The 6,561-nt window shown below is 41.9% G+C and overlaps 1 long non-coding RNA gene across 1 annotated transcript; it reads left to right on the top strand.

Annotated features, from left to right (window-relative positions):
* The first annotated feature begins 483 nt into the window (after positions 1–483).
* LOC310708376 lies at positions 484–4,372 on the top strand. The gene is made up of 2 exons (XR_014526969.1): positions 484–1,088; positions 3,183–4,372. It is a non-coding gene; the product is annotated as an uncharacterized lncRNA (long non-coding RNA).
* Positions 4,373–6,561: the final 2,189 nt, after the last annotated feature.

Below are 6,561 nucleotides of genomic sequence, written 5' to 3'. Positions count from 1 at the left end.
TGATGCAAAGTCTACAGAAGTGGTAATTCAAGCTGACCACAGACCACCAAATAACATATTGTGGCCAGGCTGCATGATGCTTGACAAACCATCAGTTTTCAAAGTCCCAGACAAGTCGCAAAACCAATAAGCCCTGGTGGTCTGCGATACACATATGGTGGATTGCAGTCAGTTTGATGCTTGTCAGTGATGTAGGCTTGATTAAGTAGGAGTAAATAAGATGAGGTTAGTCATTGTCATCAAAGTACAAAGTGTTGCAAAGTTTCTTCATTCTCTGTTTGGTTTGCTAGTCTGTAAGCTGCTTTTCGATTCCTGGCCTCCAGCATTTTTTTTTTTTACAGGATTGACAAAAAATACAAATGTGGCCATGACAGGGCTTGAGGAAAGTAGTCTTGTGACAGAAGAGCAAGCGGAGGAGTGATTGACAGTGGAGAATGGAATGTTGGGTAGTGTGAGTGACAGGTGGAGAGTGTTGGTTGGGAAATAACTGCTGAAAGGAGAGAGTGACTAGGGGAGGGATTGAGAAAGAGGGAAGGAGATGAAGAGAGAATGAAAGCGTATGTAAAAAGAGATAGAATCGCTGTTAAGGAGGATATGATATTAGAATTATGAGGACTCTGTACGCAATGACTGATTGCTCTGGATTTCATGTTGCTTAAGTAAATGTTGGAAGCTGAACATTGAAAGATACAGGGCAGACAAAAGGAAGTACTACTTTACACAGTTGCATGGTTAAGCTTTGGCGTTTGCTCCTACAAGAGGTTGTGATGGACAGCAACGTAATCGGCATTAAAAGAGGATTAGACAAATTCATGGAGGATAAGGCTATGGATAACTACTAGCCACCACTGTTGAAGGCAGTATGCCACTGAACACCAGTTACCTGAAATCACAGGTGGAGAGAGTGTCGCTGAGGTCAGGATTTGCTTTCACCTTTCAGGTTTCCTATTGCCATCTGGTTGGCCAATGGGACAGTAATATATTCTGTTCAGTATAATGCAATTGTTTTCAAACCATGGGATGCGGCTGCCTCTCAAGAAGAAGAAGCCAAGATCTAGATGGGTTCAATGTTGCCTGGAAGTGAACTTGTGAGTAAAGCCCCACCATCCCAATGTAGTTTAGGAAGAAGGACATTGTTCTGTTTCACTGTGTTTGACTGGATAGCTCAATTGCTTAAAGTGTGGTGCTGATCATGCCAGGGTTGCAGGTCCGATCCCCTTATGGGACAGCTTGAATTGCAGGAGGTTGGACTAGATGATCCTCAGAGTCCCTTCCAACTCTATGACCCTCAGACAAACGAAACAGAATTTGTGACCCAGCTGAAGGAGGAGATGAGAGGTATCTTCCTCTTTTCCTGTTCTAAGGCCAGGGTGGGATTACGACCCCAGCCCACAGGTGGTTGCATACACACCACTACACTGAAGGATCTCTGCAAAGTGAGGAACAGAGGACTGGTGCTGGGTTGTGGGGTTACAGAAAGTAGTTTAGAAGGGGGCTGGCTGAATTTAGAAGGCGAGTTTTACAAGCTGTGATATGATGGCTAAGGGAGATGTCTGCCTCTCTCCTATTAGCATACAACAAGGCACAAGGAATGATGAGATTGGTGCAAAGGAGGGAAGGAAGGTCAGGATCAAGTGTGGCAGGTGGAGCATTTTGATATTGCATCAAAAGCATCAGATTCCTCAGAAAAGCCTTTGATTCCCTGATTGTAATGTAAAGAGCAGTGGCTTTAAACCCTCTTGAAAAACCCACCTTAACATAATCCAGGAGAGAAGAAACTCTTCTGAGTACCAGGCTTGGGCATGAAAGCACTTGTGTCTCCAGCTGCCATTATCACTGTTAAAGGAAGGACAAGTTCCAGGAAGCTGTAAAAATAAAAATAAAAATCAGGATGTCTGCATCTCTGAGCAAAACAACTGATAGTCTGCATTTACAGATAGGTAGCCGTGTTGGTCTGCCATAGTCAAAATAAAAAAATTCCTTCCAGTAGCACCTTAAAGACCAACTAAGTTAGTTCTTGGTATGAGCTTTCGTGTGCATGCACACTTCTTCAGATACTGGAAGGAATTTTTTTATTTTGATAGTCTGCATGTTTTTCTAAGCCCTTACCTTGAAGGAGATCATTTGACTTTAATAGGATTACTTCAGACCTTCTGGTTAGAGGGTTGCAGCCCTGAGGAGCTTAATATTATCTTCTGTCTTAAGGACAAACCTTCAGAAAGGTCAGCATGTTCTTAGCTGTGAAAACTTTACATGCAGAAAATGTGAGAAGCAGCTAATGAGCAAAGCATAGAGTCGCTTCAGAAGGTTACACTTCATTTGGGAATTTTATACCTTTACATGACTGTAACCTAGAGAGATTGGCAGGAATAGTCCACCTGGAAAGGCATTGCTTCAGCTTTCAGGTAGGCCTTTCCAGTTTGGAAATCTGGTATAAAACTGAAAGTGTGCAAAAGCAACTGGAAAAGAAGGAAAAAGACTTGTCCATTGCCTTATTGAAATTAATGGACCTAACATTGAATTGAATTGTTCATTGAATTCAGTGGATCCACTCTGAGTAAAATTTAATTGAATACCACCCATCCTTGTGCACAATTATTATTATTATTAATCACTTTAAAAACTAAATGTAACCTAAAGTGACTTACAAAAAAGTAGCACATAAATTAAAGCCAACATAAAACTAAAGCAAAAAGCAGATTCATAGTCATTAAAAAGCACATTTATAATAAGTTTCTGAAGGAGACCACAAATATCAATCCCTTCCAAATTAAAGGCCAAAGAAAGGCCTGGCAGGAGGGGGAGGGGAACCCGGCATTTTTGCCTCACACCTAAAAATTGCTTGTGATGGTGCCAGGCCTGCAGATCCTCAGTTGGGCTGGTCAGCAGCAGCACATTTCTTTATCTTTATCAACTTCATGTCAGGCAGAAATTCAACAGGTGGTGCACTACTTCTCACACATCTATATTCTTGAAGGTGGTGGGATAAGTGGCATCTTACAGGCTAACTAGTTTTATTATGACTGATGCATTGGGTGGCAGGATCCTCAGAGATGTCCTCTATGGGAAGCTGGCCTTGGGCACCAGACTTGTTGGCAGACTAACTCTATGTTACAAAGATATCTGCAAACATGACATGAAGGCTGGCAACATGAACCCCACCATATGGGAATCCCTTGCAGATGACAGCAGCATCAGGAGACAGTCAGTCGGGTTGTGTCTGCAAAGCAGTGACCAGAGGAGGAATGACCACTGAGAGAAGCGCAGAAAGAAGAAATGCCATGGTACACCTGCGTCAGCACAACTGGATGCCTTGATCTGCCCCAACTGCAACAAAACATGTCTCTTCTGTGTCAGTCTCTACAGCCACAGCAGGCGCTGTAATTCTCCAATGGCTTGACCTCACCCCCAAAGGCATACTCCTCCATCGTCTCCCAAAACAGACAGGTGCCAAGCATGCATTGGATAAAAGTGCCACATGCAAGACCCCTTGTTGCATTTGTTGCAGCAAAAAAACATGGCTGCCTCCTTACCCATTTCTACGAAAGGTCCTTCAAAGGGGCTATGAAACTGCAGTAGTTCTGTGCTCCTGGCTTCTTTGGAACTGCAGCCCCTTCAGACTTCAGCTGAGGGCAATCTGAATGAACAGCAAGCTGGATGCATCTGGCAAATTACCTGCTGGTGAGCAAGTTTTGCTTTGAGTGACAGGGCTGTGTGCCTGTAACCCTAAATATCACATTGAAGGCCTTTATCCTCAAGCCAAGTTTACAGATTTCATAGAGGCATTAAACAAACAGTGCAATGTTTTCACATAAACAAACTTAGCTAGCAAAAATATTTGCTCCTTTTCCCTTTCCTTTCGTTAGAGTTTGTGTGATTAATACCTGTGTGTCAGTTAATGTTTCCCAAAGCTGTCAGCTTCCCTCATTAGTACTTGGGTGGAAACACCAGGCCATGCAAATTACTCTTAGGCCCAATTACAAGTGGGCAAATCAAAATAGTAAGCACTGGTAAGGAATGCCAGCAGCAGGATTCCTGCATATTTAACAGCCAGGAAGAAATTCTGTACTCACATATTTCTTTTCCAGGCAGAAGACAGGCAAATGCCATGCAGGCTGAGGAACAGACAGTCTATATTGTTACCAGTTTAGTCTTTAAACACAGTTGCAATCGCCTCACAGTATAGCTCAACAGAACAAAGTTTCAGGTGACTGAGCCATGGTTTTGTGGGAAATCTGTGGGAGAAATAGGAGCATTTCACTTAAACCTGTCATCATTGCAAAACAATAGTGATACTCTTTTATCTGACAGATCTCTGCTTTCTTTGGCATTTATGATTTACATAAAGCAAGTGCCTATTTTCTCAGCTCTATCCAAGTGCCTTCACATGTCTTCAACTTTTCTTGGCCTCTATAATACTACCCAAGGGTATTCTCATTATAAGCTCAAAAACGGGCCTCAGCAACAAATCCGGTGCTATGTCTCTAATTCCTATCACAATACCAGGATGGCATGGAAAATATAGAACAAGTTGGACTTCTCAGTTTAGTCTTCATCATCAATGGCACTTGTGTATCTCCAGTTAAGGAAAACTGGAGATGTCTTGTTTGGATATAGTATCTTGGGTAGGGATGGAAGGATCTGTCAATGTTGCTTCTCTCAGTTTCTCATTCTTCCAATCTTAAATTCAGTCCTCCACATATCTGTAGCAATTTGTGATTTTTTTTAATCCTCATGAAAATTCACATTTTAGTGTGAATGTCTGCCAATCTACATATTTTTGTATGCAGGTTTGACTAACTTACACATGCCTGAAAGCATTTCCCCTTACTATAATGCATGTTTGCATGTTATTTCCATATATGCATTTTATACAAACATTCCTCTAATTCATGCACTTTTATACACACTGGTTGGAGAACTGCATCGCAAAATCAGAGAAGAGTGAAGTCTGTAGGAAAATTGTGATTTAGTTCACTTATTGGTTCACTATGTGCAAATTAGTTTCTCATTCAAATGAAAACGAAATTGAATTTTCCCTCCATCCCTAGACCCAACCCCACATTTACTCTTAGCTGCTAAAATAAGGCCTGGACAACAGAATCACAGGTAGAAGTCAAGGTTGTAAAAAGTTTGATGAAAGAGTTTTCTTTTAGATTTTTTCCCCCATTACACATTCCATTAATCTTTCAGAGAGCTTGATTTCCCTAAATACCAGCGCTCTTCTGCCAGTGGTTATGGATCAGTTTGTTTTCGGGAACCTATGAAGCATGTTGGAATGTCTGGGCTCATTTGGGTACATTTTCTGTAGTTTGCAATATGATCTCTGGAGGCTCTGAGGGCCTAGCAAAAACACAGAAATGCCTCAAATAGATGGTTGATAATAGACTGATGCATATAATGGTGGCTTCTGTCACAGAAGAGTTTTTGCAGTCAACCTTCCCTCCCACATATGAGCCTCAGTTTATGCAACATAGTTCTTTGGCTCTGCTCACAGAGCTATCTATTGTGATTTAAACCCCAATCTATTTTTGGATACACCTACTAGTCATGGAGGACGCGGGTGGCACTGTGGGTTAAACCACAGAGCCTAGGACTTGCCAATCAGAAGGCTGGCAGTTTGAATCCCCGCAACGGGGTGAACTCCCGTTGCTCGGTCCTTACTCCTGCCAAGCTAGCAGTTCGAAAGCACATCAAAGTGCAAGTAGATAAATAGGTACCGCTCCGACGGGAAGGTAAACGGCGTTTCCGTGCACTGCTCTGGTTCGCCAGAAGCTGCTTAGTTATGCTGGCCACATGACCCGGAAGCTGCCGGCTCCCTAGGCCAATAAAGCAAGATGAGCGCCACAACCCCAGAGTCGGTTACGACTGGACCTAATGGTCAGGGGTCCCTTTACCTTTACCTTTACTAGTCATGGAAGAATGGTATAGAGAGGTGTGGGATATAGCTATGAATGATAAATTAACACGTGCTGTTAAGGTAAGATGGGGAATATGCAGGAGAAATGATTTGGAGGAGATATGGAAGGTATTTGTAGAATTTGTACTCTTAAAATGGAAAGGGGTCAATCCATTGCAAGAGGTATTGAAATTTTGGGAGGTTGGATAGTTACAATGGAATAGTCTCAGGGGTGGGGTGCACATTTTTATTATTTATTTATTTATTATTATAGCTTTTTCAAAAGAAAAAAGAAAAGAAAACAAACAAAGAAAGAAAACGGTTTCTCCATGCAAACCAAGAAGTGATCTCTGATATCTTCCCCGTTTTTATGTGATCTCTCAAACAATGTAAGAGACATTGCTGGTAATCTAGTGCAAGGCTAGCACTCATTTCTGTGTTAATTGTTTCCAGGGGAAAAAAGCATCTATTTACAACCCTGTTAAGTTGGAAAATCGGGGGAGTTTTGAATTGTAATTTCATGTGTCAAAATCTGGGCCGGTGTCCTGGCATACTTTTGTTTCCACCATTTAATATTTAATGCAATGTGGAAGGATATAGATTAAAAAGCCACAGAACCGTAATGCAACAGGTAATACAGTTTAGGAGGAAAGCTAGAAATT

The sequence above is a fragment of the Podarcis liolepis genome (genome assembly GCF_965112155.1).
Source record: "Podarcis liolepis genome assembly, chromosome: 5".
NCBI lineage: Eukaryota > Metazoa > Chordata > Lepidosauria > Squamata > Lacertidae > Podarcis > Podarcis liolepis.
Note: the sequence above shows the minus strand (reverse complement) of the source record. Positions and strands in the feature narration are given on the sequence as shown.